General features: G+C 34.0%; 1 long non-coding RNA gene across 1 annotated transcript; it reads left to right on the forward strand.

Moving 5' to 3' along the window:
* Positions 1-4,651: 4,651 nt before the first annotated feature.
* On the forward strand, positions 4,652-5,422 carry LOC109583384 (uncharacterized). Its single transcript, XR_002185514.1, has 2 exons — positions 4,652-4,750; positions 4,799-5,422. It is a non-coding gene; the product is annotated as an uncharacterized LOC109583384 (long non-coding RNA).
* Positions 5,423-5,867: the final 445 nt, after the last annotated feature.

The raw sequence follows: 5,867 nt of genomic DNA on the forward strand, positions 1-5,867 counted from the left end.
ACCTCAAAGTATTGGTGGATATGAACTATCAGTGACTATAAGAGGTCACCATATTAATGGTAGTCCACTGTCAGTAAAAGCATCAAGAGACTATACTACACTAACTAACCAAAAATCTTTTAATGTGGGGAATCTTACTCGTGGTGTTTCTGTTCATACTAGTGGTGATGTATTTGCTAGTAGTATTGATGGGTTTGTTCAGGTATTTAGTGAGGATGGTACTGCAGTAAGAAGGATTGGATCTAAAGGTAATGGTAATGGACAGTTTGACAAACCTTGGGGTTTATTGCTGGTAGAAAACAAGCTCTATGTGTCTGATTATGATCTTAATCGTGTGCAATATTTCTCAGCTACTACTGGTCAGTATATTGGTCAGTTTGGTAGTAAAGGTAATGGAAATGGACAATTCTCTAGTCCTCGTGGTATGTCTACTGATGGGAAAGGTAATATATTAGTAGCTGATGGCAACAACAAAAGAGTACAAGTTTTTAAAGAAGATGGTACATTTGTACAAGTCATACAATGTGATGGTACTGCATCTGATGTAGCAGTTGATAATGAAGGAAAGATACACGTTACCATTTGTCACCAAAATCATGTTCAAGTCTTCTCTCCTGATGGTAAAACTCATCTTGATACATATTCTGGTAACAATAATAAACTTCACTTCCCTCAAGGCATTGCATTCGACGATGATGGATACATATTTATTACAGGAAATTCTGATACCTCCTGTGTCCTGAATCCAGAAAGAAATAAAGTTCATTCATTCAGCAGATTATTAGACCCATCGGATATCACTTTAGATAAGTATGGGCACATTTATATTGCAGACACTAACAATAACCGAATAATGAAATACTAAAAAGTAATAATAATGTATTATCTTTTAACGTAATTAGTCGCATACTTAATACTTAACAGTCTCTCATACCTTCTTAGAAAAATGAATTTAGTTAAATTTTACTATTATTTTCATTAAAAATTACTATTTTCTCTCTCTCTTTAAAATACTATCTCTCTCGTTGTCAACAAGCTGAATAATAGTTATTATTGTTATGCAAATAAAAGTGTAGAAAAAAACTTCAAAATGCCATTATTATCATTATACTATTAGTATATGCAAATAACTCTATAATACATTATACATAATGATCATAGTTAGATCACTAGGTGAATCAGTACCTGATAATAAACTGGGTCTGCTCTCTCTTCCATTTCTATTTGAATTTAAACTAGTTGTTTCTAAAATAATGACGTAAATATGCAACTGCTAATGGCTGACGTCTTGACACAATATTAACCAGTGTTGCTGGTACTCCTCCCATATCAACCTATTCAATGTACGTCATGTTTGACTCCACCCACAACCACACCTACCTGTACAAGATACTTGACTTGTGTGAGTAGTTTTTCTTTATAGCGATAAGGTTCAATGACCCACCCACTAATCATGACCTAGTAAAACTTTGTATATTCTAGTAATCTCGTTACATCTCTCTCTAACCTTTCCTCTTGTGCAGTTTCACATTATATAATACAAGTTCCTGATCACAAATGATTGTACAATCTAAACCAAAATAATACAAATACATTAATTATTATAGTGCAGTATTATACCTGTGCAAACAGTTCTTCATTGAAGAACACGTTTTGAACTGATTTAAGTATCTGCTCCCATGGAGTTAACACCAACTGTTGCTTATGAAGCTCAATAAAACAAGACGGCAACAAAGAATCAAGAGAAACAACCTCTGGAACAAAAACCACATGAACATGTACACATAGATGACATGTACAATCATGTGATAGTCATGTGACATACCATTACCTTTAATAGGTCTGTCTGCTAGGAATATAACTACTTCACTCCTTCCTCTTAATTCTTGAGGTACCACTACTGACAGTATATAGTTAGTACCTTCAATTCCTTAATGAACCTCAAACTGAACTGACTGAGCATACAGTGAACCAGCTGCAATAAATAACAATAATGATTTTCTGATACATATACATGTTCTCATGTTGTGTAGCAAGTTTGAGCTAATCCTTAAAAAAATCGGATTTTACACAAGTTACTCAAATTCTGGCCAAAGTCCCTGTATAGGGTCTTTGCACAAATTTTTGCCAAAAATAAAAAGGTGGGAATTTTATCCTTAAAAAAAAGTTCCTAATGTATATCGACATTTTTATGTTGTGTAGAAAGTTTAAGCTAATTTTAGTCAAATTTGGATTTTTTACAAATTTTTAAAGTAGCTCCAAAATTAGGTAAAAATCCCTGTACTATAGTACAGTGTCATGAGCCGATTTTTGCCAAAAATGAAAAACTAATAATTCTCCATTTTTATAATTTTTCCTGATGTATATACATGTTCTCAAGTTGTGTAGCAAGTTTGATCTGATTGCAATAAAAGATAGATTTTTTACAAATTTTTAAAGTTGCTTAATACTATAGTACCCAACACCGTTATACTGTGTGTGTCTTATACTTCATTCCAATTAAGTTACCTGATCTATAGCTGAGGTCTCCACTGACTCCATTAGCTGTTCTACGTAGTATCCATCTTCTTCTTAAATCATATAATGCTCTGTAAAACTTGTGATCAGTTTGACTGGATAATCTCTTGAGTGGCTCAGCTCCTTTTCTTAATATCTTGGAACCTACATCAAGTACCTACAGAAAAACTCATGATAATATTAAATGTACATGTACATACACAATGAATACATATTCATTAACTATCAATCTAATAGGGACAAAGCTCACTAAGAGAACTGCTATTGATCTGTGCACCTAATTATATTAAACACAATACAGGTAAAGAAATAGTACATTCGCACTATGGCCAATACTATGCCTTTATAATCTTCTATATTGAGGTACATGTATTGTGCATGCATAACTGAGTAAAGTAACAAATCATGAGGCTAACCTTCTTTTTAATTTGGTATCGATATGAAGGAGGTAATGTGTATTTCTTATTAACATAAACTGGATCCAGTGACAAGTATTGATGATGATTATGAACAATTTGTAACACATCAGACAGTACACTAACTTCAGTCAATGCTTACCTGACAAAACTAATAATAAAGTTTAGCTATCCTTTATGTATGCAATACACATGTATTTGTCAAATACATGTATTTATGTACTTGAGTTTTGAGTGTGTGAATTCCTATGGCCAGTGATGACTTGGTTTCTTAGTTTTAGGACCAGAAACTCCCTCCTCCTCCTCCTCTTGTTTCTTCTTTCCTTCTTCTCTGTCATTATCATCATCAGCTCTCTCTTCTCTAAAGTCAACATGTTGAGCTAATTCACTTAGTTTCTGAGAGAGAGAAAGTCTCCTACAAATAAATACATAATATATTTACATGCAAGTAATGGCAAACTACAATTAATACAATTCTACATGTGTACATATAATAACTGCATCATTTGGATGTTACACAAGTACCTATTTTTAATGTTATAGACTACTGGAACTGAGAATTGGAAAAGATATGAATTTCATTAATTTTATATACGCTATCCGCCCACACATCATAATTGGCTGCCATTTTGGTTGGCAAGTTTGTTATGGAAGTCAATGGAGGCACGAAGAAAATGCCTCATTTACCTGCTGTAGCTCTATCAATAGCTAAAAAGTGCTTGTTATAAAAAGAACAGCTGCCTTTATTTGTTCCAGAATTCTTAATACAGATTTGTTTTTATGTCGGTCCGTTTGTTCTCCATTGAAAGTTGCCAACCAAAATGGCGGCCAGAATTTATTTCATTGTAAACCACACCTTACAACCGTAAAAATTTCTAATAATTAGTGATGGGCGATATTGAAAATTTTGAATCGATATGATAATTATCGATATTGGACAAATTTTAGTGATTATCGATATTTTTCGATACGATATTGACCACACCCAGTAATAGTTAATAAACTACAATAATAGTTAATAAACTATGATAAAAAGCGATTACTCAAACTATCATTAGTTTTTTGTTCAAAAATGGCCTCATATCTTCATATTTTGGCTTGATCCAGGTTCTTCTGACAGACAGCAACCATCCTGCCTTCGTATAGCTGCTTACAAGGTTGTTTTAAAATTAAATTGACCTAATTAACCACTGTTTATATAACTATTATTCTGGTTATGTGGGTGTGGTTATCATATCAAAATCTGAGCTTCAAAATTTCGATAACGATATTTATCGATATTGCCGATTATCGATAAAAATATCGGTTGATTCGATATATCGCCCATCACTACTAATAATCTTCCTATGCAAACAATTTTCACTTCCAGTGGTCTATTAATTTAATTTAAAATTTCCAGCTCAAATTTGCAATAAATTAATATTGGTACATCTACTCCATAAATTACATTGTGTATTATTATAATAAATGACTGTTACCCTTCATACATCTCTTCTCCATCATAGTTGATCTCCTTGACTTTTGTAGTATAAAGTGATTCCACTGAGGCCTTAAAACCTAGTCTGGGTAGCAGCCCTTTGCTCAAAGCGAAGGGGCTGGGGCCCAGACTACTTAAAAACAGCATCACCTATTCTCGCCTATTCCGCACCATTAATTGAACGCTGTGCGTGACTTGTGGGCGGACCTACGGGATCAAGTAACAACCCACTTTTATAAGGTGGGGTTCCATGCATGCTCTCTTTTTCAATTCTTTTGTTTATCGTTACACTTCATTTTCACCTTTTCTCTTGCTTTTTGACTAAGAACACTTCTTAAAAGTAACATGCTTCAGTCAGTGGTATTGTGATGATTAATTTTCTTCATAGGAAATGGCAGAAAACACAAGTCCAGCTATCACTATGACTTGTGAGGTTTGTTCAGAGTATTACACTGACCCCCTCATGCTTCCCTGTCTTCACTCATTCTGTAAGAAGTGTCTCATAAAAGCTAAAGAGAAGCAAGGTAGTGCTGATACCTCATTAAAGTGTCCAACATGTGACACTAGTGTTAACTTACCTGATGGTAAAATTGAAGGCCTCACTCAAAACCTTTGGTTTGAACATAAATCAAAAGAGGCTTCGATAAAAAAGAAGATCACCAACAAGGAAGCAGTATTGTGTGATGAGTGTAGTGTTGATGATTCCAGTGATGCAGCTGTCGTGTATTGCTGTGATTGTCATGTCCAGCAATGAGTGGTAGGGGTGGGCGATATATCAAAATTAACGATATTTTATCGATATAATGCGGTATCGATACGTATTGATATCGAAAAAAATTGAAAAGAAATATCGATACCGTGACCACGCCCACAAAATGATTGTATAACCTTAATAATAGTTAATTAACCACAGTCGATAAGTAATGAAGTATCTCCAAACCGCTCCAAACACTTCTTTTTTGCAAAACAGAGGAAGTAACAGATGAAGACTAAGTCAAAACAGGTTAAATGAGAGTAATAATGCTTTTCTAAATCATAGTTTTTCTTGGAAATGGTACTTGAAACTTATTGGGCGTGGTCATGAAAATATCGAAATCTAGTATCGATATCAAACGATATTCATGAAAATATCGATATTATCGTATCGTTTTAAAATTTTCAATATCGCCCAGCCCTAATGAGTGGTCGCGGATTAGTATACTGAGCAATTATCTCCGTATACTACTGGTTGACTTTATACAGGGCAGGAATGGACATTTCCATTTACTAGGCTATATCTTTCTTCAGAATAAGTCTCATCAATTTGCGCACTTCAGTAGCTGTTCTCCATAATTATACCTGTGTTCCTGCTAAATATGACAGCACTTGGAGTAACTTTGTGTGGAACATTTGCAGATTAAAGATGAGGCAGTCAGTGCCGCCATTTTGTCATTCCTTTATGTATGTATGATAATTTT

This window comes from Amphimedon queenslandica, unplaced genomic scaffold, assembly GCF_000090795.2.
Source record: "Amphimedon queenslandica unplaced genomic scaffold, v1.1 AMPQUscaffold_13309, whole genome shotgun sequence".
NCBI classification, from domain to species: domain Eukaryota; kingdom Metazoa; phylum Porifera; class Demospongiae; order Haplosclerida; family Niphatidae; genus Amphimedon; species Amphimedon queenslandica.